This window comes from Neophocaena asiaeorientalis, unplaced genomic scaffold (genome assembly GCF_003031525.2).
Source record: "Neophocaena asiaeorientalis asiaeorientalis breed wild unplaced genomic scaffold, Neophocaena_asiaeorientalis_V1.1 scaffold225, whole genome shotgun sequence".
NCBI lineage: Eukaryota > Metazoa > Chordata > Mammalia > Artiodactyla > Phocoenidae > Neophocaena > Neophocaena asiaeorientalis.
The window spans coordinates 2,561,089-2,588,964 of record NW_020172364.1 but is presented as its reverse complement, the minus strand read 5'-3'; the positions used below and the strand labels follow the sequence as shown (position 1 = coordinate 2,588,964).

Below are 27,876 nucleotides of genomic sequence, written 5' to 3'. Positions count from 1 at the left end.
TCTCTTCTATAGTCTTCCCTGTTTCCTATTTTCAGCAGGCTCTGAAGTCATCTGTAGTTTGTATATCCCCTCGGTAACAATACTTTGATCTTTGCCCCCAGATTGCAGACTAAGTCACCAAAGCAGAGAGCAGTGAGGGGTGCCTGAGGTTACATGGTAAATCTGGCCCCAAACGGGGTAGCCCTGGAGTTTCCAACCTGTTGATTGGTCATCCAGCCATGCTGCAGGCACAAAGGAAGCTGAGTTACAATCATCATTGGGATCGCTTTGTTTCCTGGAAGCTCAGCATTTTCTTTCTCCAGGTCAGGCAAGCCTGTGGGCCTCTACCCAGTTCCCTCCCCTGCACTTGGAGTAGGAAGCTAGAGGATGTGCTTTATTTATTTATTTTTTAAATAGATCTTTATTGGAGTATAACTGCTTCACAATACTGTGTTAGTTTCTGTTGCACAACAAAGGGAATCAGCCATATGCATACACATGTCCCCCTATCCCCTCCCTCTTGAGCCTCCCTCCCATCCTCCCTATCCTACCCTTCTAGGTCATGCAAAGCATCAAGCTGATCTCCCTGTGCTATGCAGCTGCTTCCCACCAGCCAACTATTTTACATTCGGTAGTGTATATATGTCGACGCTACTATCACTTCACCCCAGCTTCACCCTCCCACCCCATGTCCTCAAGTCCATTTTCTATGTCTACCTCTTTATTCCTGCCCTGCAACTAGGTTCATCAGTACCATTTTTTTTTAGATTCCATACATACGCTTTAGCATACTCTATTTATTTTTCTCTTTCTGACTTACTTCACTGTATGACAGGCTCTAGGTCCATCCACCTCACTACAAACAACTCAATTTCATTTCTTTTTATGGCTAATATTCCATTGTATATATGCACCACATCTTCTTTATCCATTCATCTGTCGATGGACATTTAGGTTGGTTTCATATCCTGGCTATTGTAAATAGTGCTGCAATGAACATTGTGGTACATGTCTCATTTTGAATTATGGTTTTCTCAGGGTATATGCCCAGTAATGGGATTCCTGGGTTACATAGTAGTTCTATTTTTAGTTTTTTAAGGAACATCCATACTGTTCTGCATAGTGGCTGTATCAATTCACATTCCCACCAACAGTGCAAGAGGGTTCCCTTTTCTCCACACCCTCTCCAGCATTTCTTGTTTGGAGGTTTTTTGATGATGGCCATTCTAACTGACGTGAGGTGATACCTCATTGTAGTTTTGATTGAATTTCTCTAATGATTAGTGATGTTGAGCATCTTTTCATGTGTTTGTTGGCAATCTGTATATCTTCTTTGGAGAAGTGTCTATTTAGATCTTCTCCCCATTTTTGGATTGGGTTGTGTGTTTTTTTTGATACTGAGCTGCATGAGCTGTTTGTATATTTTGGAGATTAATCCTTTGTCTGTTGTTTCATTTGCAAATGTTTTCTCCCATTCTGAGGGTTGTCTTTTTGTCTTCTTTATGGTTTTCCTTGCTGTGCAAAAGCTTTTAAGTTTAAGTTCCATTTGTTTATTTTTGTTTTTATTTCCATTACTCCATGAGGTGATTCAAAAAGATCTTGCTGTGGTTTATGTCAAAGAGTGTTTTTTCCTATGTTTTCCTCTAAGAGTTTTTAGTGTCTGCTTTTACATTTAAGTCTTGAATCCATTTGGAGCTTATTTTTGTGTATGGTGTTAGGTAGCGTTCTTTTTTTTTTTAAGTTTTGAATTTTATTTTATTTTTTTTTTTATTTTTTTGTATGGTATTAGGGAATGTTCTAATTTCATTCTTTTACATGTAGCTGTCCAGTTTTCCCAGCACCACTTATTGAAGACACTGTCTTTTCTCCATTGTATATCCTTGCCTTCTTTGTCATAGATTAGTTGACCATAGGTATGTGGGTTTATCTCTGGGCTTTCTATCTTGTTGCATTAATTTATGTTTCTGTTTTTGTGCCGGTACCATGTTGTCTTGATTACTGTAGCTTTATAGTATAGTCTGAAGTCAGGGAGTCTGATTCCTCCAGCTCCGTTTTTTTCCCCTCCAGACTGCTTTGGCTATTCGGGGTCTTTTGTGTCTCCATACTAATTTTAAGATATTTTGTTCTAGTTCTGTAAAAAATGCCATTGGTAATTTGATAGGGATTGCATTGAATCTGTAGATTGCTTTGGGTAGTATAGTCATTTTCACAATGTTGATTTTTCCAAAACAAGAACATGGTATATCTCTCCATCTGTTGGTATCATCTTTAATTTCTTTCATCAGTGTCTTATAGTTTTCTTCATACAGGTCTTTTGTCTCCCTAGGTAGGTTTATTCCTAGGGGTTTTATTCTTTTTGTTGCAATGGTAAATGGGAGTGTTTCCTTAATTTCTCTTTCTGATTTTTCATCATTAATGTATAGGAATACAAGAGATTTCTGTGTATTAATTTTGTATCCTGCAACCTTACGAAATTCATTGATTAGCTTGAGTAGTTTTCTGGTGGCATATACATTTTCTATGTATAGTATTAGGTCATCAGCAAACAGTGACAGTTTTACTTCTTTTCCAATTTGTATTTCTTTTATTTCTTTTTCTTCTCCAATTGCTGTGGCTAGGACTTCTAAAACTATGTTGAATAAGAGTGGCCGAGTGGATATCCTTGTCTTAGGGTGTTCCTGATCTTAGTGGAAATGCTTTCAGTTTTTCACCATTGTGTATGATGCTTGCTGTAGGTTTGTCATATATGGCCTTTATTATGTTGCAGTAGCTTCCCTCTATGCCCATTTTCTGGAGAGTTTTTAGAATAAATCGGTGTTGAATGTTGTCAAAAGCTTTTTCTGCATCTATTGAGATGATCATATGGTTTTTATTCCTTAATTTGTTAATGTGGCATATCACATTGATTGATTTGCATATATTGAAGAATCATTGCATCCCTGGGATAAACCCCACTTGATCATGGTGTATGATCCTTTTAATGTGCTGTTGGATTCTGTTTGCTAGTATTTTGTTCAGGATTTTTACATTTATGTTCAGCAATGATATTGGTCTATAATTTTCTTTTTTGTGACGTCTTTTTCTGGTTTTGGTATCAGGGTGATAGTGGATTTGTAGACTGAATTTGGGAGTGTTTCTCCCTCTGCAATTTTTTGGAAGAGTTTGAGAAGGATGGGTGTTAGCTCTTCTCTAAATGTTTGATAGAATTTGCCTGTGAAGCCATCTGGTCCTGGACTTTTGTTTGTGGGAAGACTTTTTTTTTTTTTTTTTTTTTTGTGGTACGTGGGCCTCTCACTGCTGTGGCCTCTCCCATTGCGGAGCACAGGCTCCGGACGCACAGGCTCAATGGCCATGGTTCACGGCCCAGCCGCTCCGCGGCATGTGGGATCTTCCCGGACCAGGGCACGAACCCATGTCCCCTGCATCGGCAGGCAGAATCTCAACCACTGTGCCACCAGGGAAGCCCTGTGGGAAGACTTTTAATTAGAGTTTCAATTTCATTACTTGTGATAGATCTGTTTATATTTTCTAATTCTTCCTGGTTCAGTCTTGAAAACTTGTACCTTTTCAAGAATTTGTCCACTTCTTCATGGTTGTCCATTATATTGGCATATAGTTGTTTGCAATAGTCTCTTATAATCCTTTGTATTTCTGCAGTGTCAGTTATGATTTTTCTTTTTTCATTTCTAATTTTATTGATTTGCATTCTCTCCCATTTTTTCTTGATGAGTCTGGCTAAGGGTTTATCAATTTTGTTTATCTTCTCAAAGAACCAGCTTTTAGTTTTATTGATCTTTGTTATTGTTTTCTTCATTTCTATTTCATTTATTTCTGCCCTGATCTTTATGATTTCTGTCTTTTTACTGACTTTGGGTTTTCTTTGTTCTTCTTTCTCTAACTGTTTTAAGTGTTGGGTTAGGTTGTTTATTTGAGATTTTTCTTGTTTCTTGAGGTGAGATTGTATTGCTATAAACTGCCCTCTTAGAACTGCTTTTGCTGCATCCCATAGGTTTTGGGTCATTGTGTTTTTGTTGTCATTTGTTTCTATGTATTTTTTATTTCTTCTTTGATTTCTTCAGTGAGCTCTTGGTTATTTAGTAGTACACTGTTTAGCCTCCATGAATTTTTTTTTTTTTACAGTTTTTTTCCTGTAATTTCTTTCCAATCTCATAGCGTTGTGGTCAGAAAAGATATTTGATGTGATTTCAGTTTTCTTAAATCTTCCAAGGCTTGATTTGTGACCCAAGATGTGATCTATCCTGGAGAATGTTCCATGTGCACTTGAGAAGAAAGTGTATTCTGCCACTTTTGGGTGGAATGTTCTATAAGTAGCAATTAGATCTATCTGGTCTATCGTGTCATTTAAAGCTTGTGTTTCCTTATTTATTTTCTGTTTGGATGATCTATCCATTGGAATAAGTGGGGTGTTAAAGTCCCCTACTATTATTGTGTTACTGTTGATTTCTCCTTTCATGGTTGTTAGCATTTGCCTTATGTATTGAGGTGCTCCTATGTTGAATGCATAGACATTTATAATTCTTATATCTTCTTCTTGGATTGATCTTTTGATCATTATGTAGTGTCCCTGCTTACCTCTTGTAACAGTCTTTATTTTAAAGTCTATTTTATCTGATATGAATATTGCTACTGCAGCTTTCTTTTGATTTCCGTTTGCATGGAACATCTTTTTCCATCCCTTCACTTTCAGTCTGTATGTGTCCCTAGGTCTGAAGTGGGTCTCTTGTAGACAGCATATATATGGATCTTGTTTTTGTACCCATTCCGCCAGTCTGGGTCTTTTGGTTGGGGCATTTAATCCATTTACATTCAAGGTTATTATCGATATGTATGTTCCTATTACCATTTTCTTAATTGTTTTGGGTTTGTTTTTGTGGGTGTTTTTCTTCTCTTGTGTTTCCTGCCTAGAGAAATTTCTTTAGCATTTGTTGTAAAGCTGGTTTGGTAGTGCTGAATTCTCTTAGCTTTTGTTTGTCTGAAAAGCTTTTGACTTTTCCATCAAATCTGAATGAGATCCTTGCTGGGTAGAGTAATCTTGGTTGTAGGTTTTTCTCTTTCATCACTTTAAGTATAGTCTGCCACTCCTAAAAAAAAAAAAAAAAAAAGAGGGAGAGAGAAGAGAGAATAACAAAGTAAAAAATAAAATTAGATTCGGAAAGTAACAGATATGTTAGGAAGAATATAAAAATAAAAATATAGATGAATCAACAACTGGAAGGTACAACAGTACCACAATAGTAAAAAAAGAGGAGGAGGGTAAAGAAAAAAAACCAAAGTGGGTGGGGGGGAGGCCTTGGCTGTGGAGGGTGGGGCCTAAGCAAGGGTGAGGTTTGAGTGGTGAGCAGGGCCTATGCTTAGGACCCACAGGGCTGGAAAAGGCGCTAGAGGCTGTGGAGGGTAGGGCTTTAGCTCAAGGAACAGAAGGGGCCCAGGCGTGCCCCCCACCCCTGGTCTCAGAGGACAGGGGACCTCACCTGGGAGTCCAGCAGGCTTCCTGGGCTTGAGTGGGCGGGGCAAACACCTTCCTTTCCTCTCCTGCTCCTCAGGTCTGGGAGGGCCCCTCCCGCCTGCCTCTCCTGATCTCCGGGGGCTCCCTCCTATGCCCTCAAGGACCCACGTGCCTGGAGGGGGCCTTGGAGGGCAAGGGACTGGCCTGGGAGCTCAGTAGGCTCCCCGAGCCTGAGTGGGTGTGGCAATCACCCTCTGCTCTTTTCCTACTCCTCCCGGAGGGCCCCTCCCAACCTGCATCTCCTGATCTCCCCTGCCTCAGGGGCGTGGATCCTGTCTGGTCTCCACTTCTCTACCCCCTCAGTCCCCCTACGTCCTACCAGTTCACTTTGGGGTTCCTCCCGTCTCCTTGGGCATCAGAGTCCCCCACCAGAGGCCGGCAGGTGCCCTAGTTGTGGGGGGACTCTAACTCCACGTCTTCTCACACCTCCATCTTGACTCTGCCTCCAAGGATGTGCTTTAGAGAAGCTTTATGACTCTGTGTGAACTGGAAGTGTGGGCCTCCATCACCTGGGTGTGGCCTCCAACAGCAAAGCCAGGGCTGCGGCAATGTTGTATAGTTGTAATGAATGAATTTAGATCATGGTGTTTTGTTTTGGGGACAGCAAATTAAGCTTAGAGACTGATATTGTCTTTACCAATAGTTTGATTAACACAAGTTCACTACAAGAATTATAATTTCACAAGCCAACAGCGTACATGATAACGTCTCTTAATAAGGCAATAAAGAAATAACACTACAAAGATATGATAGATTAATTACACTATTGTTGCAGGCGAGGGGAGATGACAAAGTCCCATTTCGCCTGAGGTGTACCTTTTCTCTGAGGTTGGTTCTTGGGAGAGTGGGCTTAACCAATCAGGAACTGAGGTCCAGCTGCTAGCAAACAGAAAGTGAAAAGTTCCCTGTTGCTATAGCAGGTTGCTAGGGAACGAGGGCGCAGGTATAAGCTGCTAGAAGATCCTGGTGGGGCGCTGCAGGCTTTCTGCCACCACCAGTAAGAGTCTCCTTTACAACTGCAGGAGCCAATGTCTCAAGGTCTTGATGAAATAAAATTATTTTAAGGCAGGACAAGAAAAGAAATTCAAACATAAAATTCTCTCCCTGCCCCTTTGTGCCACTAGCCCCTCCCTTTAGTGTGCATTCTGCATCTGCACCATACATTAACCAGATCTCCTTAGAAGACAAAAGAATGCCTGCTGGACCAAAAAGAGCACTTTTCTCCCAGTGCCAGCAAGATAACTCCTTAGGAGAAAATATTCCTTTCCTTTTCCTGTAAGGGGTCACGATCACCCACTAATCACCTTGTATGTGCAGATCTAGACTATGTAAACTATCAATATATTTTCTCTGATATACAACTCTTTGTTTCTAAAAGTATTTAACTGTGTTTGACTTCTAACAGGGGGAACAGTCAGTCCTTAGAGCTTTCTGAAAGAGTGTCTCCCAGGTTATAATTCTCAAGTTGGTTCAAATAAAATTTTTTGAGTAACTTGTTTTTTTTTAATTTATTTAATTAATTTATTTTTGGCTGCATTGGGTCCCCGTTGCTGCACACGGGCTCTCTCTAGTTGCAGCGAGCGGGGGGCTACTCTTCGTTGCGATGTGCAGGCTTCTCATTGCGGTGGCCTCTCCCGTTGCGGAGCACGGGCTCTGGGCACGCAGGCCTCAGTAGCCGTGGCTCGCGGGCTCTAGAGCGCAGGCTCAGTAGCTTGGCGCACGGGCCTAGTTGCTCTGCGGCATGTGGGATCCTCCTGGACCAGGGCTCAAACCCGTGTCCCCTGCATCAGCAGGCGGACTCTCAACCACTGTCCCACTGGGGAAGCCCAAAACTCAATTTTTTTTGATTGACTCAACTAATTTTTTGTCAACAGTCTTCAGACAGCTAGATCAGCAAAGGTTAGCTTTACCCAAACCGAAACTCTCGGATTGTCCCTACACATTCTGGGTATTTATAGTCTAAATGTCCCCTCATCCTAGTTGCTTCTTTATGTGTTTTTACTGATAACCCCCCAGCTCATCCTCTCAGCAGCTGAGCTCTGAGTGCTTATTAACCCCACAGATGAGATGATGACATCCTGACACAGCTTATTTCATTCTTATGTGGAAACAACTTTACATCTAAAAACAACTTCCTTTTTGTTTATCTCTGTCATAAACAAGTGGATTAAAACAACTTAAGTCATAAAAAAGTGGATTTGAAATCATATCAAACCAATATACAATACATGGAGATGCTTTTGCTTTTGGTTGGGAAAGGCCATGAGTGACTACATTTAATTTGGAGGAGTTGAGGTGTTCTTTTGTTATGAAAGAGAAACTGGGCACTCTAAAAGAGGAGTTTACCTTTCCTAGATCTTCCCTCATCACAACAACCCTATCAGTGGGGTTTAGATATGGTTTATGTAAACAGTGGCTAAACAATTGAAGTTGCTGTGGATGGGAGGGTTTGGTTTTAAAACTTCCTAACTACACTGAACTGAGGAGAGTGACCAACAGTTCTGATTTGCCCAGGACTGTTGAGTTAGCACTGAAAGTCCTGCATTCCTGGAAGCTGGTACACAAAAAAATTCCAGTTTTAGGCAATGAATGCTGATGGTTGGGGAAAAAGTATAAGTCCATGTGGCAAATGCCCAAATAGCTGAAAGTGACACTATTTTTAGTATCGAGTGGATACAGCATAGATTATGTCTTCCAGAGTTGCTGTTGTTTTTTTTTGTTGTTGTTGTTCCTTGCTGCTGATGTTGGCAATCATGATTTGCAGTCACAGTAATTGATTATCTATTTGTGCATTACTCTAAGTGATGCACCTGAAGTGTACAACCTAAATGTATTTGGAGTGTCAGTGTTAGCAGTTGTCTCTGACTTGGCCTATAGATTGACAATTGTGCTTTGTGTTGAGATAGTGCTAGTTTAATTTCGACACTATGAATGTGTGACAGTATTTGCTAAGAGTTCCGATAATGATCATGAGAACGATGACCATACCAAAGCTGGCATGATGTAGACATCACCTTAAAGGAAGGCTAAATGACTGTGTTATTTTAATGACAGATGGAAGGACTATTACAATTGGATTAGGAAATTTAAAAACCAAAACAGTACATTCTGCACAATAGATAGAAAAGAATTGGGGATTGGGCATTACTATGGTGTGAATGTTTGTGTCTCCCTAAAATTCATATGTTAAAATCCTAAAGCCCCATGTGATGGTATTAGTAACTGGGGCCTTTTGGTTAGGTCCCAAGGATGGAGCCCTCATGAATGGGATTAGTGCCCTTATAGAAGAGGCCCAAGAGAGCTCTATTTTCCCATCTGCTATGTGAGGATACAATTAGAAGTCTTTGACCAGGAATAGGGTCCTCACTTGACTGTGCTGGCACCCTGATTTCAGACTTCCAGCCTCCAGAACTGTGAGCAATAAATTTCTGTTTTTTATAAGCCACCCAGTCTGTGGTATTTTGTTACATCACTGCCAACAGATTACAGCAGGCATGGTGAAGAATCAGATATGAAATCCTGTATGGAGACTGAAAAAACCCAACATCTGATGACTTAGAAGTGCCTAGAAGTGAAGTATTCTGTGAGTAGAGGAGAAAAATAGTTTCCCTTACAAAAGCCCAGGAATAGAGCTACATATAGTCAATTATATTGATCTGATCATTGACAAAGGAGCAAAGGCAATGCAATGGAGAAAAGATAGTCTTTTCAACAAATGGTGCTGGAACAATTGGACATCACATGGAAAGAAATAAATTTAGACCTTATACCTATCAGAAAAATTAACTCAAAATGGATTACAGACCTAAATATAAAACACAAAACTATAAAACTCCTGGAAAATAACATAGGAGAAAATCTTGACGACTTTGGGTTTGGTGATAACTTTTTGGATGCAACACCAAAGGCAGGAAAGCTATTGACTTTGGACTTTATCCCAGGCAAAAAAGGAAAGCTATTGAATAATTTATATTTTTATGAGGTCACTCTGGGGGCTGAGTGGTAAATGGATTGGATAAAGCAAGACCAAGGGCAGGGAGGCAAATTTGGAGACCACTGCCAAAGTCTAGATAAGAGAAGGAGGTACAAAGTAATGAGCTAAGCATTACTGGAGAAATATGGTAAGTTTAATTTTGAACATATTGTAGAGTCATCAGACTGAAAACATCCAGGGAGTGGTTGGTCTAATGCTTGGAGGAGCACACAGGAAGCCTAAGAAGAGTGACAAGAGCATAGCAGAGGGCCACATACATAGGAGGGAGAAAAGTGAGAGTGGGGCCCTGGTGGCAGAAGTGTTGTGGAGGAAGCTATTGAGTTCAAGAAAGTAATCAAAGATGTCTTTAGATGGAGATAATGGTTGACTTTGATTCTGAATAAAATCCACATTATTAAGCAGGGCTGTGCAGGCCTTTTGGTAAATTCTGTAGTTATTTATACCTTTCCCTAATACAACACGTTATGTTTGTTGGGTTTTGTCTAATCTTTATGTAGTTCTCTCCACCTGCCTTCCAGTCTTTGTAGGGAACAGATGTTAAGGTAGATGCCATCCCCTACATCTCATTCTTTAGGATCTCCTTTCAAAAATTTACTTACTGAAGACAGTGGTGAATTTTAATTCATTTGATACTTCCAAGGATTCTGGCATTTGTCTTATTTGCCACATCAGCAATTTTATGATAAGTTGTGTAAACAAAGGATGTTACACCCTGAAAGGAATTCAGGATGAAGCATTTTGTTTTTTGACTATATGGGCCCCTAAGTAGTTAAGATGCATATGTAAGGAAGAATTTCAATGACCCCAGATTCTTGCATCTTCCCATATATAGATAAGCACAAAAATAATCATCTTGAGATATTTGGGTTTTTTCTGCATATGTGATTAGCAGTAATCTTTTACCAATATCTATGCTTGACTACGTGTATTTCCCAGCCAAAAAAATCATATATATACTGGCTCCCCCATCCCTACCTCTTCAGAGCAGTTCCTCAGAGCTATCTGAAAAGCTCTGGGCTATAGCCCAGGCTATAGTCCTCAGTAAGGTCCCTGAATAAAACTGAAACTCACTGCTCTTACACTGTACATTATTTTCCAGTCGACAGTGGCAAGCATCAGTTCTAGGACTGAGAAAGGACAAGGGTGCTGCTTTTCCCTAGAAATTCATTACCATATTTTTTTTCCTATCTGATACCAATCAAAGCAACTGGTGGAATAGTCACTGTCTGTCAGCATTGTTCTTTTGACAAATTATAAACTGTGGTCAAGAAAAAAGATTGCTTAATAAGTAATTTGTGAGAAGGAGAAAACAAGGATCATACTCATTCCTTCTGTAATGGAATCTACTATAGCAACTCCATGTTACTGTTATGGAAAAAGAAATTTACTGCTTATTAACAAAAAACTTGCTGTTGAGTAGCTACATGGCATATACAAGGAAATGTTTGCCATACCAGAAGAGGGAGGAATCTTACATTCTAATGCTTCTTTTTTCTCAAAGAAGCAGATAATGCTTAGTAGATAGTACTGATGAAATCTGCAGTTGATCAGTCTTTGTGCTACTGCCATGTAGCAGCTAACTTGGAACTATTAAAACTTTTTATGAAAAGCCACGTTCATTGTGTCCTCTGTAATTTTACAACTAGAGTAAAATATTTACTACAGTGCTGTTTTAACCTTTTCCTTTGCAAATATGGAGTTATGGCAAGAAGTACAGATCTTTAAGGAATAAGGATGAAACAACTTTAAAGAAAAAATACTTCATTTTAATTTATTGAAAATTCAATATACAATACAGCAATTTTTCTGAGATTTAACTGTAGGACGTGATTGTTGCTGGTGTTTAGCAAAAGACTCTAGTTTACACTTACCAGTAATAAAATGCCTTACTGAATAAAAATGATACCAAACAAAATAAATTCAAATATTTTCTTAAAAAAATCATTTTAAAGTTAGTTCCATTCAGTCTAATGACTAACACAATAACAGCAGATATACTAGTTTAATATAATTGGCTGTTTTTATACAGCACGTATCTTTCAGTCAACAAGTATATTATTAAATGATAGTGAACACTCAATATAACCATGTGTAGAGAACTAGGAGATAAAATTCTAAGATTTACAACCCCATCTTTTTCTTAAATTGAAGTATAGTTGATTTACAATGTTGAGTTAATTTCTGCTCTACAGCAAAGTGATTCAGTTATACATAAATATGTATTCTTTTTCATAGTCTTTCCCAATATGTTTTATCACAGGATGTTGAATATAGTTCCCTGTGCTATACAGTAGGACCTCGTTGTTTATCCATCCTGTATATAACAGTTTGCATCTGCTAACCCCAACCTCCCAATCCATCTCTCCTCTCCCCACCCCCACTGCCTTGGCAAACACAGGTCTGTTCTCTATGTCTGTGAGTCTGTTTCTGTTTCGTAGGTAGGTTCATTTGTGTCATATTTTAGATTCCACATATAAGTGATATCATATGGTATTTTTCTTTCTCTTTCTGACTTCTTCACTTAGTATGATAATCTCCAGTTCCATCCATGTTGCTGCAAATGGCATTATTTCATTCTTTTTTATGGCTGAGTAGTATTCCATTGTATTATATGCACCACATCTTCTTTATCCATTCATCTCTAGGTGGACATTTAGGTGGTTTCCATGTCTTGGCTATTGTGAATAGTGCTGTTTTTTTTTTTTTTTTTCATGTACCTTTTTGAATTATAGTTTTGTCTGGATATATGCCCAGGAGTGGGATTGCTGGATCATATGGTAATTCTATTTTTAGTTTCTTGAGGAACCTCCATACTGTTCTCCATAGTGGCTGCACCCATTTACATTCCCACCAACAGTGCAAGAGGGTTCCCTCTTCTCTACACCCTCTCCAGCATTTGCTATTTGTAGACTTTTTAATGATGGCTATTCTGACTGGTGTGAGGCAGTATCTCATTGTAGTTTTGATTTGCATTTCTCTGATAATTAGCCATGTTGAGGCTTTTTTCATTTGCCTGTTGGCCATCTGTATGTCTTCTTTGGAGAAATGTATATTTAGGTCTTCTGCCAATCTTTCGATTGGGTACAAGCCCATCTTTTATAGCTACCCCAACAGTCTAATTCTAAAGAGGATAAAGCCAATGACTTTCCTCACATGAGCTCATGGCTGAAGTTGCTTTGCTATCAAAATCTATATTTTTGATCTGTTATGAGCATTGAGACAAAACTTCAAATATTTCCCCCAAAAGAAGAATGATGCACCTTGTGATTGCCTATTCACCAACAGCAAGCACTACACTCAAAACCATTTCATCCCAGGAATTAAATTAGGTCATCCACATTCATTGGCATTTCCTCCAGTGTAGTGTGGTAGAAAGGCTCAGTGTCACAAAGAATCTTCTTCTTTTCTTCAATGTTTAAGGCCACAGCCTTCCTCCCAAATTGACTCCCACTGCCAATTCTGAACAAAAGAAAAATTATTAATCAGAATATCACTTATCAAGTACTACATAAAGTACTAATGATATGAGCTACTTGTTAACCATCAGTGTTTATTTGCCAAGATTATACTTAGAGGACTTCTAATTGGAGCACTAGATCCTAGTCATAATATCTAGAGAAAAAGAAAAGATATCTTTTGTGGTTAGCTCAAAAAGATTCTTCTGGTTGCAAGATCAGATTCTATCAGGTGGCTTGAGTGTTATTACTTACAGAGCAGATGACAGTATTGTGTTTGGGGTAGTGAAATTAAAGCCCCTACCGAAGTGGGCCAAGAGCAGGTGTCAGCCTGGGACAAACATAAATACCAGGGACGAAACAAAAGGAACAGCTGTGTAATCCATTTTGACACAATTTTGGAACTCTAAACTGAAAATATAAACACTGGAATGTTAACTATTGTTTAGGACTGTGCTGTCCAATGCAACAGCCACTAACTACATGTGGCTATTTAAACTAAAATGAAAATTTAGCTCCTCAGTTGCATTAATCATATTTCAGTAGCCGCACATGGCCTGTCACTACTGTGTTGGGCAGTGCAGATATAAAACATTTCCCTCACTACAGAAAGTTCTATTGGACAGATTTGATCCAGGACTTAAAACATTTTCCAGTGTGGGGGAAACCTCTAAAAATTTATTATGGTAACCCATATTTATCATTGCTTTCTGCTCAGGTCACCTCATACACTGTAGCAGATGCCTGAGATATGTTTACCACCATAGCTTTCTACTAAAACAGATGATAGAACCAATCAAAAATGTCTTGGCTGGAGCAACTTAAAATACCAAATAACCAGTACAAGAGGAAAACAAATATGAAAATACTGACTTGCTCTTTAACCAAACAACATGCTATTTCACTTATGAATCTATGTCCTAAATCAGGCCAGTGCCATGTCTGAGCATCACCTCATTATCTATTCTTACCAACTACATTATTTTTTGACAAGTTATTTTTATATTAGTAGCAAGACATAATTCAATTTATTTAGTGATAAAGCTACTGTAACTAAGCCAGGGTCAATATAAATTGCCACCAGAAAATGCTGAGAAAAATCTTAATTACAGAGGAATCACCAAGAAAGCACAAGACATGAGCAACATGACTTAAAAAAAAAAAAAAAGACTCGTGTAAGTTAAGACAACCAGATCTAACAGCATTATTGATTTTCCCTTTGAATATCTACTCTGTAGGGTCCAAAATCTGGGCTACATTTCACATTGTTTTCCCACTGTGTTCTGTTTAACCACGAATATTTCCAAGTACAATTTAAATACGACTTATGTGTTACTACATTTCCTGATTCAAGGTTGTCTGGCTGACAAAATCATACTTGAAAAGCAACACATGAATTTATTTTTCCAGAATAAAAGCAAGTAATTCAATGAAGATGACAAATACTCAACTGAAAATATAGTTTTCATAAGTAGTGGGCAAGTCATAGTTTATAACCATAGACATTAGTTGTACATACAAATCATGAGCCTGAGATATGATAATATCTATTCAAATTCTGATTCAAAAAGCAACTTCTATACAATCTTTCAGGGCACAAAATAGTAACGAACTGCATATATATCACACAGCTCACTGGAGTATGGTCTTTATTCCCCCACGTAGCTTGAGCTGACAAAGATGATGAAAAATCTTCCCCTTGAAACCATCTTTTAGTAGGTAAATATTGTAATTAAATTAAATGCCAGTAAGTCAGTAGTAATCAAAATGTGGTTGGTCCCTTATCTGAATTCCCTCTTGGTAATGCCTCTTTCTTTCTGTCACCACCTGCAAAATATTAATAAGCCTTAACTCTCAGGAGTCATTTGTTGAGATGGGGTTTAAATTGGTACATGTGTATGAGACCATGCATCCCTGGCTGCTACAGCACTATGGCTAACAGGGCTTGAAAGGAAACAGTCTTATTTTGAGCAGGGGGCAAAGACAATGCGGCACTTCACAGCTACATTGTAACTAGATCCTGCTTCAGTTTTTAAGGAAATAATTAGAAATTAACAGTGTCTTAAGTAGCAATAGTAGGCAAGAACAGCTCTTGCCACATCAGAACTGAAATTCCTGGCATGCGTTTTCTCAGAGCCAGTCTACCCTTTGTCTGTGTTCTGAAAAAGAACAGCCTGTTTACTGGCTGGTCTCTCATATGTCACAAAGAGCATACAATTCCTTCCCTACAGTATTTCAGAGAGGAAAATGTTAATTCAGATCAGAGTCAGAATAAAAAGCCATTTGACTTCTCTATCCCTACCATTGGAAGGAACCAGTTAGAGAAATTCATTCTATTAATTCTGCCTAAATTCTGTACCAAATCTTAGAACAAAATACCCTGGAGTTAACCTGCAGTTTTTCTACTATCTGGTATGGTTGTTTTTTTTCCTTGTGTTTACTCTGTCAGCTTTATTACAAGCACTAAGACACTACAGATACTAGTTACTGCAATTTTAGCATAGAGATTAAATAAGAAAGTTAAAAAAATAATCCTGGCTATAATTTTTATGTATATCAATTAGAAAAACATTACCCTCTTTCAAAATTATTATAAGATATTCACCTTTTCAGAGGTCAGCTCTTCTTTCTTCACTAGAATTTGAAATGGATTTCTCAGGAACTTTTTGAGGTCTTCAGCATATCAATTGGCATTAAGGCAGAAAGCAACACAACCTTAAAAAAGAGACAATGACTATGTTGACATATCAATTATAACAGTTTTCATAATAATACTTAGAGAAATAATGTTTGAGACCAAGCGTCCCTGTCTTACTACAGAACTGAGCTAGACAGAGATTGTAGGACACAATTGCTTTCGGCAGAGGAAAGGACAATATAGCACTTTACAGCTATACTGTAACAATGAACCCAACCTGCCAGCTGCAGAAAAATCACGTGCACACCTGAGTCCTTGTATTTGATTTCTGGTAAATCTCGTGGATTTGACCTTTAATCCTTTGGCTCAACATTTTTACTGGCTTCATCCAAAATAAGCATCTCGATCCATTTTGGAAAGCGAAAAAAAAAGTCTTACTTAAGAGTGGGTTGTGCATAGAGACTTCCTTCCAGAGACTACAGTACAGAAGGAGAGGGGGGAAGAATAAGTTTATGTGAAGAAACCTGACAAACTACCTCAGCCAGGTGATCAAGGTCAACATCAACAGTAATAACCTTCGATAGAATGAGATGAAAATGTTACTTTACCTCTGTGGTCTTCCTCCCCAACACCCATAACCACAGTCTAATCTTGACAAAAACATCAGATAAATTCCAACACAAGTGCATCCTACTAAATATCTGACCAGTGCTTCTCAAAATGGTGAAGGTCGGGCTTCCCTGGGGGCACAGCGGTTAAGAATCCACCTGCTAATGCAGGGACATGGGTTCGAGCCCTGGTCCAGGAAGATCCCACATGCCGCAGAGCAACTAAGCCTGTGCGTCACAACTACTGAGTCTGCACTCTAAAGCCCGCGAGCCACAACTACGGAGCCCGTGTGTCACAACTACTGAAGCCCACATGCCTAGAGCCCATGTTCCACAACAAGAGAAGCCGCCACAATGAGTCCATACACTGCAACAAAGAGTAGCCCCTGCTCACCACAACTAAAGAAAGCCCACACGTAGCAATGAAGACCCAATGCAGACAAAAAATTAAAAAATTTTTTAAAAATGGTGAAGGTCATCAAAAAAAAAGGGAATATTTGAATAACTGTTACAGCCAAGAAGAGCTTAAGGAGACATGACAATTAAATGTCATGTGGTATCCTGATTGGGATCCTGGAATAGAAAAAGAACATTAGGCGAAAACTAAGGAAACCTGAATAAATTCTGGACTTTAGTTCATAATAATGTGTCAGTGTTGGTTCATTAATTTTAACAAATGTGCCATACTAATGTAAGCTGTTAACACTATAGGAAGCTGGGAACTCTCTTCTCAATCTTCCTATAAATCTAAAACTGTTCTAAAAAATAAAGCCTATTAAAGAAAAGTATTAGATATTCATGCATGGCAACTGGCTTAAATGATTAGGATAATTATTTTCCCTCCCATAACCCAAATATCACTGGTTAAAATATGCCCTAGGAAAAATATGGCAATACTTACAATGATATATTCTATTTAACATATCAAATGGTCTCCCTGGAGTACCAGGACATTGTGTGCTCCCTCCTCCACCAGCCTGAAGTTTTTGCATTTTATTTTGAACACTGGTTCCACACAATGCAGGCATGACAAGTTGCTCCAACGTAGTAGTATCCAAGTGCCAGAACTACCTTTTGGATCTAAAAGTCAAAAGCTTAAATTATTATGTTACACAAATAAAGGCTCCATCAAATGACTTTCAAAGCACATGGCTAAATGCTAAACTGTTCATACTTAGTTTAAAATTCTGGTCTGCGAACAGCTTTTATGCAGCACAATGCAGAATCACTTCCAAGCTAACAATGCAGACAAATCAAACTGCTTCAAGATAAAATCCCTTTAAGCATCTCATTTAAAAAAAAATTTTATTGGGGTATAGTTGATTTACAATGTTGTGTTAGTTTTAGGTGTACAGCAAAGTGGATCTGTTATACATATACATATATGCACTCTTTTTTAGATTCTTTTCCCATATAGGCCATTACAGAGTACTGAGTAGAGTTCCCTGTGCTATATATAAGCATCTCATTTTTAATTAAATTTTTGTGCCTTTTCAAACTTGGGATCCTTAGTTTCCTAGAGCTACCAGCTAGATAATTAAAGAACCAAACAATTAAAGAACAAACAGTTCCTACATTTTTCTTTTACATGTAAGACATGTAAGTAGTGAAATAAGCTCTACATTTACAGCCCCAAGGCAAATTGTTCTGATATGTATTCCTTGATTATCATTCATTTTAAAAATAAATATCTTTCCAATAGGAAACTTATATAGCCCTGATCTTAATAAAGCCTAAAGCTTTGCTAAGAAAAGCTTTATTTCATAGCTAACATAGCAGTAAGCTTTGAAAACAGACAGCAGGCAACAGATGTATCACAAATGACAAAGATTCCCAACTAATTACAGATACTGCATTTTTCATGTTGCAAAATTGCATTTAAACTTAACAACAATAACACAAAGTGCATGTATCCTGAAAGAAAGAAAGCTTTAGTTTCTCAGTCTACTGAGTACAGCCCTGCAAACCATAAATGCAAGCCTAGTTCTAGTTTAATTTGAAACAAAACCAAAAACTCTATGCATGCATGGACAATAGTTTTTAAAAAGGTTCTTTACACTAAGTCATAAGCTGTTCTTCACTTTTGTAAAACCTGAAGCATCTGGGAATTTATGTCCCCCTGGGGGAAGCCCTACATCAGTGACTGAAGGTGGATATACCAGCTTGCTGGCTCCCTAGTGAGGACAAGGGGGATATTCACCAAAGAAACTGGCCTATATGCTCAGTGACTGACACCATCCTCTACTGTTGTGTTTCAGTATCAAGTAGAGCTCTCTATTGTGGATGCATCATGAATACTAAAAAATACTTCATCATCTCATCTTATTAAAGTCATGAAAGACTAAAAATGAGGACTTGTTCCAGAATGAGGCAGATCAAAGAGACATGACAACTAAATTCAACATGTGATCCTGGATTAGACTATAGACCACTAAAAAACCAGCTTTTCTTTTCTTTTTTTTTTTTGTCCCGCCCCTAAACCAGTTTTTCTTTTGGTAAAATGTACATTAGTTGGACAACTGGCTAAATCTTAATAAGTCTGCTGATTAGATAATAATATTGCGTCAAAATTAATTTCTTGATTTTGGTAACTGTACTATGATGTAAGAGAATGCTATTTTATTCATATTTTTTAATGCATGTCAATCTGTCTCCTCATTTGGCATAGCACTTTTCCTTTTTCGCTACAATTTCTTCCTTCATTGAGAGAGGTATCAGTTTCCAAACACTGGGATGAATGTTTATAATGGAGCCTCTGCACCGTTTGTTTTTGGTGTGTTATCACAAGTCTGTTAATCAATGTTCCAAAGTTCTATGGGAAATGTGGGTTCAACACTGTACCTTCAAATCACTGAAGGATTTGCAAATGATATTTTATCATTTTCAAGCATAGTATATAACCTGGCTTTAAACTCTCTTATTTCACACTTCCAGTAAGTTTTAACACCATATTTTCTATCAAGTTGATACGTAGTTGTTATCATCTACTATTTTAAGACCACCATGTCTACTCGTCACTGTGTAGATCATTATGAGGGCTAAGATTTATGTAATATAAAAATAGGAGTACTGTGTCAATGGAGAACTGAAGCTAAACTGTCACCCAGTTGAAACCAGACTATCAAACCAAACTGTCAACTAGTTATTTTATCTTTTATGGCAAAATTGCCTTATGACCACTTGGTTATGCAGCAAAAATGTCTACAGCAAAGATGCTTATGGCAAAAATACCAGACACATACCACAGATGTTTGAACCTTGTGAATATACTGAAAACTACTAAATAGTAAAATTTGGGGTAACTTCTATGATATATGAGTTATATCTCAATTAAAACCATTTTTTTTTTTTTTTTTTATTTTGCGGTACGTGGGCCTCTCACTGTTGTGGCCTCTCCCGTTACGGGGCACAGGCTCCAGATGCGCAGGCTCAGCGGCCATGGCTCCCGGGACCAGCTGCTCCGCGACATGTGGGATCTTCCCGGACCGGGGCACGAACCCGTGTCCCCTGCATCGGCAGGCGGACTCCCAACCACTGCGCCACCAGGGAAGCCCAGTTTTTTGTTGTTTTTTTAGAGAAATAGGAATGCCACTTAGTAGGTTAAAGCATTTGACCAGATGATGGTGTTTCTGACCTAAGTGTGTGGTGGTATTGGGCAGAATGAATTAATTAGATTAAAAAACATGTAGGCAATAGAATAGCACTTGGTGATTACTCAGATGTGGGTGGAACAAAATGAGGGGAGGGAGAGGGAGAGATGTTCAAGGACTCCCAAATTTCTGACATTAACTTTGTGGGCAATGATGTTATAATCTACTGAATTATGACAGTCTGCAGGGAAAAGCAGGATTAGCACAAGATTACGAGTTAAATTTCAAATATATTGAGTTTGGGGTATCTGTAGCACACCAAGTGGAGATGTTGAGTAGGCAGTTGAACAACATGTATGATGTTCAGAAGAAATCTGAGTTAGAGACAGAATATGGGGGTTTTCAACAAAGCTATAGGAGTAGATGAGATCCAGAAGATCCCACTTCCAACATAAAGTGTTGAGGAGTTCCAACATCTAAGGGTCTGGTAATCTAGCAAGAGACTGAGAAAGAGAGGAGAGAGTAAAAGGAAAACTAGACTTACTTAAAAGAGAAGAGCCAAGAGAAGAATTTATTCTAAAAGGAGGGTGTGACCTAAGAATGGTTGGCAACCTTTTTCTGAAAAGGGCTAGATAGATTAAAAATATATTTGGCTCACAGGCCATATAAAAACATGCTGAAGCTGGATTTGGTTCACATGCTGTAGTTTGCCCAAACACTGGATTAGGGTGTTAAATGTTGCTAAGAGGTCAAGAATCCATTGGATTTAGGGACAAGAAAATTATTGGTAACCTTAGCAGGAATAGTTTCAGGAGAGGGGTGAGGACAGAAGAACAACAGGTTGAGAAGAGAATGGGAAGTAAAGAAATAGAAACCTCAGGGTAGACAGTTCTTAAAAAACTGATTAAAAATGGGAAAAGAAAGAGAGTGTTAGGTGGGAGGAAAAACAGGGACTTACTCCCTGAAGAAGAGACTATGGAATATTTAAATACTGGTGGGAAGGATTTAGTAAAGAGGGAGTGGTTAACCATCCAGGTGATAGAAGTGATAACTGATGGTAGAGATCCCTGAGATGGTGAGAGGGGAAGGATTCAGAGCACAGGCAAAGGGACTAGACTTCGATGCAAGTTGGATGGCTGCAGATGAAGGTGGGTGGGCAGCTTTGCTGGCAGGAGGCTCAGAAGCTTGGGTATTCTATTTTCTCAGTAACATTGAGACCATTTGCTGAAAATGGCTTATTAGGGATGTCACAGGCTTGAAAAAAGTGAAGAGGATTTGAAACAGCAGTTGCATAAAAAGGAAGAATGAGGGGGCTAGAGAAACACAATGGGCCTGCTGTGCAGTGTGAAAACCCAGGTGAAGTTGACTACCATGAATTTATTTTAGTACCAAGTCTTTCAAGTGTGCAAGTTTCTCCAGCTCTTCTGGGAGGCTTGCTGCAGGCAGAAGAATACAGACAGTTGGATTCATCTATGGTTGAAGTTTTCTCTGTTGGATAACAGCTAGTAATAATTGGTAGCCTCTATAAACCTTGGGGATGACAGAGTAGGTTTTCGTTAGTTATGATTTTAGAGATAAAGTCTCAGATATGTTAAGTGACTTGTTTACAATCACGTCGGTAATAGTGAGTAGTTGCTAAGATTAGACCTTCAGTTTTCATAATTCCACATTCTCTTCAAGGTGGTGGCAAAGTTTTGTAGTGCTTTTGGAGAAAAACTGGGAAAGTTCCCAAGAGGAATTTTAGAGAATAGTTTGTAAGTGAACTATGTTAACACTGTAAATGCTAAGGAAATAAAACAATATACAAAGACATATAAAACTCCTACGAAGCTTGACATTTGGTTTTTAAAATATACTAAGTCTACTTCACCATAAACAGCTGACCATAAACCTACTTTCTGGCTTTATCCCTCACCCTGTAGTCATTTTCTTTCCCTTGGGTCTTGTTAATGTTTCTTCCTGTTTATAACACAATGACAATGAAAACCATATAAAATTATACATGGGGAGCAATTACTGAGACTAACATATAAATATTTTATTATATTAGCCTGGCTTACAGATATTTGATTTGGTAAAATTGGTATATTTTGGTCTAAGGTATCTGTTTTAACTATTATTGAACAGTACATTTCTTTTCACTGAAATTCACAATATTCATAACATTCTTAATTACCTGGCTTTTTTCAACTTAAAATTAAAATATTTAGGGAGGTGGAGTCAAGATGGCGGTGTGGGAAGCTGTGAAGTTAGCGTCTCCCCACAACTAGGGTGCCTGCCAGCCGCTGGTGGCGGACTCTGATGCCCAAGGAGATGGGAGGAACCCCAAAGTGAACCAGTAGGAGGTAGGGGGACTGAGCGGGGAGGAGAAGTGGAGGCCAGACAGGAACAGCGCCCCTGAGGCTGGGGAGATCAGGAGAGGCAGGTGGGAGGGTCCCACCCAGGCAGGCACTGGGAACCTGCTGAGCTCCCAGGCCGGTCCCCTGCCCTCCAAGGGCACCCCCCACCCCAGCCTGCCACATTGGTCCTCTGGGCATAGGAGGGAGGCCCCGGGCCCCCCCAGGGAGGGGCCATCCCAGACCAGAAGAGCAGGAGAGGAGAGGAGGGTGTTTGCCCCACCCACTGGAGCCCAGGAAGCCTGCCCTCCCCCGCCCGCTTTTTTCCCCTCCTCAACACATTAAAAGGATCATACACCATGATCAAGTGGGATTTATCCCAGGGATGCAAAGATTCTTCAATATATGCAAATCAATCAATGTGATACACCACATTAACAAATTAAGGAATAAAAACCACATGATCATCTCAATAGATGCAGAAAAAGCTTTTGAAAAAATTCAACACCCAGTTATTATAAAAACTCTTCAGAAAATGGGCATAGAGGGAACCTACCTCAACATAATAAAGGCCATATATAACAAACCTACAGCAAGCATCATACTCAATGGTGAAAAACTAAAAGCATTTCCACTAAGATCAGGAACAAAACAAGGATGTCCACTCTCGCCACTCATTTTCAACATAGCTTTGGAAGTCCTAGCCACAGCAATCAGAGAAGAAAAAGAAATAAAAGGAATACAAATTAGAAAAGAAGTAAAACTGTCACTGTTTGACTATGACATGATAATATACATAGAAAATCCTAAAGAGGCCACCAGAAAACTACTAGAACTAATCAATGAATTTGGTAATGCTGCAGGATACAAAATTAATGCACAGAAATCTCTGGCATTCCTATACACCAACAATGAAAAATCAGAAAGAGAAATTAAGGAAACACTCCCATTTACCACTGCAACAAAAAGAATAAAATACCTAGGAATAAACCTGCCTAAAGAGGCAAAAGACTTGTACTCAGAAAACTATAAAACACTGATGAAAGAAATCAAAGATGACATAAACAGATGGAGAAATATACCATGTTCCTGGATTGGAAGTATCAATATTTTGAAAATAACTATACTACACAAAGCAATCTACAGATTCAATACAGTCCCTATCAAACTACCAATGGCATTTTCCACAAAATTAGAACAAAAAATTTTACAATTTGTATGGAAACACAAAAGACCCCGAATAGACAAAGCAATCTTGAGAAAGAAAAAAGGAGTTGGAGGAATTAGGCTCCCTGACTTGAAACTATACCACAAAGCTACACTAATCAAGACAGTATGGTACTGGGACAAAAACAGAAATATAGCTCGATGGTACAGGATAGAATGCCCAGAGATAAACCCATGCACATTTGGGCACCTAATTTAACAAAGGAGGCAAGAATATACAATGGAGAAAAGACAGGCTCTTCAATAAGTGGTGCTGGGAAAACTGGACAGCTACATGTAAAAGAATGAAATTAGAACACTACCTAACACCATACACAAAAATAAACTCCAAATGGATTAAAGACCCAAATGTAAGACCAGACACTATAATACTCTTAGAGGAAAACATAGGAAAAACACTCTTTGACATAAACCACAGCAAGATCTTTTTTGACCCACCTCCTAGAGTAATGGAAGTAAAAACAAAAATAAACAAATGGGACTTAATGAAACTTAAAAGCTTTTGCACAGCAAAGGAAACCATAAACAAGACAAAAAGACAACCCTCAGAATGGGAGAAAACATTTGCAAATGAAACAACAGACAAAGGATTAATCTCCAAAATATACAAACAGCTCATGGAGCTCAATATTAAAAACAAACAAACAATCCAGTTAAAAAATGGGTGGAAGACATACACCAAGGAAGACATACAGATGGCCAAGAGGCACATGAAAAGATGCTCAACAACGCTAATTATTAGAGAAATGCATATCAAAACTAAAATGAGGTATCACCTCACTCATGCCAGTCAGAATGGCCATTAACAAAAAATCTAGAAACAATAAATGCTGGAAGGGGTGTGGTGAAAAGGGAACCCTCTTGCACTGTTGGTGGGAATGTAAACTGATACAACCACTATGGGAAACAGTATGGAGGTTACTTAAAAAACTAAAAATAGAACTACCATATGACCCAGCAATCCCACTACTGGGCATATACCCTGAGAAAACCATAATTCAGAAAGAGACATGTACCACAACGTTCATTGCAGCACTAGTTACAATAGCCAGGACATGGAACAAACCTAAATGTCCATCGACAGATGAATGGGTAAAGAAGATGTGGCACATATATAATATGGAATATTACTCAGCCATAAAAAGAAATGAAATTGAGTTATTTGTAGTGAGGTGGATGGACCTAGAGTCTGTCATACAGAGTGAAGTTAAGTAGGAAAGAGAAAAACAAATACTGTATGCTAAAGCATATATATGAAATTAAAAAAAAAATGGTACTGATGAACCTAGTTGCAGGGCAGGAATAAAGAGGTAGACATAGAAAATGGACTTGAGGAGGTGGGGTGGGAGGGTGAAGCTGGGGCGAAGTGAGAGTAGCATCGACATATATACACTACGGAATGTAAAATAGTTGGCTGGTGGGAAGCAGCAGCATAGCACAGGGAGATCGGCTTGATGCTTTGCATGACCTAGAAGGGTAGGATAGGGAGGATGGGAGGGAGGCTCAAGAGGGAGGGGATAGGGGGACATGTGTATGCGTATGGCTGATTCCCTTTGTTGTGCAATGGAAACTAACACAGTATTGTGAAACAATTATGCTCCAATAAAGATCTATTAAAAATATAGTTAATTATTTAATGATTTATGCCAAAAATTCACATTTACTAAAAGTCAAAGTATAATGGCTAATCATAGTTAAAATTAACTAATTTCAGTGTCCCAGGCACTTGACAAGAATTTAATACAACAATCCTATGACGTGGATACAATTATTATCATTTCTATTTTAAAGAGGAAATGGAGGCCCAGAAAGATTACATAACTTGCCTACTGCCGTCAAAGTGGTGAAGCTACGCTTTGAACCCAGGTGTGTCTCATTCCAGAGTACACTTCACTGCCTTAATCACTACCTTGACAGTTGAATACAGTTTCTTCCCCCAAATATAAAGTAAACACCACAGCAGAGAACCTGAATATAAAACAACTCTCCAGCCCCTCTGAAAGATAAATTTGCTTTTGTTAAGTAGATTCATTCCAACAATTATGAGAGCTCCCCAGGAATCTTTCTTTGAATTGCACACTTGAGAGGGACAACAGAACTCAAATTGGCTTTTTTTTTTTTTTTTTTTGCGGTAGGCGGGCCTCTCACTGTTGTGGCCTCTCCCATTGCGGAGCACAGGCTCCGGACGCGCAGGCTCAGCGGCCATGGTTCACGGGCCCAGCCGCTCCGCGGCATGTGGGATCTTCCCGGACAGGGGCACGAACCCGTGTCCCCTGCAACGGCAGGCGGACTCTCAACCACTGCGCCACTAGGGAAGCCCTGAAGTTGGGTTTTAAAGTGTCCTGGCCCCATTACTTACTGGTTGCATAACCTTGGATTAGACCTTTTGGGTTTCATCGGAACACGGATTGTAACATTCCCCATACAGGGAGTGCTATGAAAGGACACTGTAAATGGTTAGGAGGTGTATAAATGTTATTCTTGCCTAGGATTGCCAGATAAAAAACAGGACGCACAGTTAAATTTCAGACAAATAAAAAATAATGTTTTATATTTTAATTTTATTTGATATCAGAGACATATTTTTACTAAAAAAATTGTGTTATTTTTCTGAAATTTAAATTTTAGCTAGCATTCTGTATTTTTATTGCTCAATCTGGCAACCCTATTCTTGCCCGCATAGGTAGGGGAGCACGGAGGATGGCAGGCCCAGCTCCCTTCCCCCCACCCCCACCCCTAAGTGGAGAAAACTAAGGCAAAGGGCGGGCTGAAGAGTGAACCTAGGGAGGGGAAAGAAAGGGAAGGGCTGGGTGTAGGAGGACTCCTTCTCAGGGGTGGGACTGAAAGCAGAATCCCCTAACAAGCAGATTCTACCGAGCCTCCGGTACCTCCGCAACTCTTTCATAGCTCAGGCCGGCCAACACCCCACGCCCCCACCCCTGGGCAGAAACACAGCCGTCCTACCACCCACCGTTGCTTCGGCAGCGGCAGCGGCAGCAGCAGCAGCGGGCTCTGGACTGGCTGCCACTGGTTCCTCTCCGTCGCCACCAGCAGAACCGACACCACAGAGGCCGCCGCCATGTCCCTGGAGCCCGGACGCTTGTTGAAGTGCGGCTGCGTCTCAGATGTCACCCAAATCGTCCCTCCATACCGCATAGAAGTCTCTTGTCCTCCTCTGGTCTCCGTCCAGTCCGAACCAAGAAATAGCCAATCCGAGCGAGGCATTCGGGAGGGGGCGTCACCACTAAAACCAATCAAAGAACAGAGCAGAGCTGCAGTAGCGGCGATTGGCCAATGAGGCTGCGTGCCCGCGGGGGTGTGGTCCCTGTTTCCTCCGCCCCTTGGGCTGGGATCCAACTGGGGTAGGGGCACGCTGTCCTTAGCCTCCTTAGGTTGCCTGCGTGTGACATGGATGTTTCCTTCTGTGGGGTTCTTTTCCTCTCATGGGTTCCAGGGCGAAGAGCCCTTCATGACCTTTAATCTTCAGAGTTTTCTGAGGGGGAGAAGAAAGGGGAGCTGTCCTAAGATATAAAAGGGTGTGGGGTAAGAAGAATACAAAATTTTATAATGTTTTCAAAAATGTGAAAACATGTATTTTTTAAAAATCCTCCTCTTAATCGTCTCATAATTGAAATTACAGAATTTTAAGATAGACTTAATTTTTTTCTATAATGCTATTTTTAAAAATTGAGATATAATTGACATAGCGTTGTGTAAGTTTAAGCTGTACAACCTGTTGATTTGATACCTTTATATATTGCAATATGATTACCGCCATAGGATTAGCTAACAATCCTTTCACATCACATAATTATAATTTCTTTGTTTATTTATTTTTGGCTGCATTGGGTCTTCGTTGCTGTGCGCGGGCTTTCTCTAGTTGTGGTGAGCAGGGGATACTCTTCGTTGTGGTGCGCGGGCTTCTCATTGCGGTGGCTTCTCTTGTTGCAGAGCATGGGCCCTAGGCGCGTGCCCTTCAGTAATTGTGGCGCATGGGCTTAGTTGCTCCGCGGCATGTGGGATCTCGAACCCGTGTCCCCTGCATTGGCAGGCGGATTCTTAACCACTGCACCACCAGGGAAATCCCTATAATTTCTTTTTTGATGAGAACATTTAAGATCTACTCTCCTAGCAACTTTAAAGTACATGATACAGTATTGTTGACTATAATCACTAATGCAGTTCATTAGATTTCCAGAACTTATTAGTCTTCTAGTTGCAAGTTTGTAGACTTTATTTTTTACAGCAATATTGAGCATAAAGTAGAGCTTTCCCCTTCCCCCACGCATGCATACCCCCTCCCCAATATTAATATCCCCCACCAGAGTGGTACATTTGTTACAATTGATGAACCTACACTGACACATCATAATCACTGAAGGTCCTTAGTTCACATTAGCCTTCACTGTTTTTTTGGGTTTTTTTCTCCTTTATTTATTTGGCTGCGTCAGGTCTTAGTTGCGGCACACGGGGTCTTCGTTGAGGCGTGAGGGACCTTCCCTTGCAGCACCGGCTCTTTGTT

General features: G+C 39.5%; 1 long non-coding RNA gene and 2 other non-coding genes across 3 annotated transcripts; all 3 read right to left on the bottom strand.

Annotated features, from left to right (window-relative positions):
• Window positions 1–12,495: 12,495 nt before the first annotated feature.
• On the bottom strand, window positions 12,496–26,514 carry LOC112415462 (uncharacterized). Its single transcript, XR_003006318.1, has 4 exons — window positions 26,326–26,514; window positions 17,103–17,281; window positions 15,561–15,670; window positions 12,496–12,950 (listed from the first exon to the last, which is right to left on the bottom strand). It is a non-coding gene; the product is annotated as an uncharacterized LOC112415462 (long non-coding RNA).
• On the bottom strand, window positions 14,850–14,981 carry LOC112415806 (small nucleolar RNA SNORA63). The gene has a single exon (XR_003006382.1). It is a non-coding gene; the product is annotated as a small nucleolar RNA SNORA63 (small nucleolar RNA).
• Window positions 15,304–15,476, bottom strand: LOC112415781 (small nucleolar RNA SNORA81). The gene has a single exon (XR_003006375.1). It is a non-coding gene; the product is annotated as a small nucleolar RNA SNORA81 (small nucleolar RNA).
• Window positions 26,515–27,876: the final 1,362 nt, after the last annotated feature.